Source organism: Myotis brandtii, unplaced genomic scaffold, assembly GCF_000412655.1.
Source record: "Myotis brandtii unplaced genomic scaffold, ASM41265v1 scaffold568, whole genome shotgun sequence".
NCBI classification, from domain to species: domain Eukaryota; kingdom Metazoa; phylum Chordata; class Mammalia; order Chiroptera; family Vespertilionidae; genus Myotis; species Myotis brandtii.
In genome coordinates, this window is record NW_005370122.1 from 468349 (window position 1) to 468793 (window position 445).

The 445-nt window shown below is 60.2% G+C and overlaps 1 protein-coding gene across 1 annotated transcript in view; it reads left to right on the plus strand.

Annotated features, from left to right (window-relative positions):
• CFAP47 (cilia and flagella associated protein 47) overlaps nt 1-445 on the plus strand; it is a 429694-nt gene that overhangs the window by 5093 nt on the left and 424156 nt on the right. The gene's annotated exons all lie outside the window — the stretch shown is intronic.

The window sequence follows — 445 nt, forward strand, 5'->3', positions numbered from 1 at the left end:
CCTCTCCTGCCTCCACGGCAGCACTAAGGATGTCCGACTGCCGGCTTAGGGGAGTGGGCCTAAGCCATCAGTCAGACATCCTCTGAGGGCCTCTCAGACTCGAGAGGGCGCAGGCCAGGCTGAGGGAACCGCCCCCCGAGTGCATGAATTTCGTGCACCGGGCCTCTAGTCTATATTAATAAAAGGGCGATATGCTAATTATACTGGGTTGACAGGCCATCTTCTGGACGTACGACTTCCTCCGGACAAAGCCATGGTGGTCGGAGCCGAGGCAGAGAGGGCAGTTGTGGGGGAGATCAGGCTGGCAGGGGAGGGCAGTTAGGGGCGATCAGGCAGGCAGAGGCAGTTAGGTGCAATCAGGCAGGCAGGCAGAGAGGTTAGGGGTGATCAGGCAGGCAGGCAGGCAGAGGCAGTTAGGGGCGATCAGGCAGGCAGGCAGGTGAGT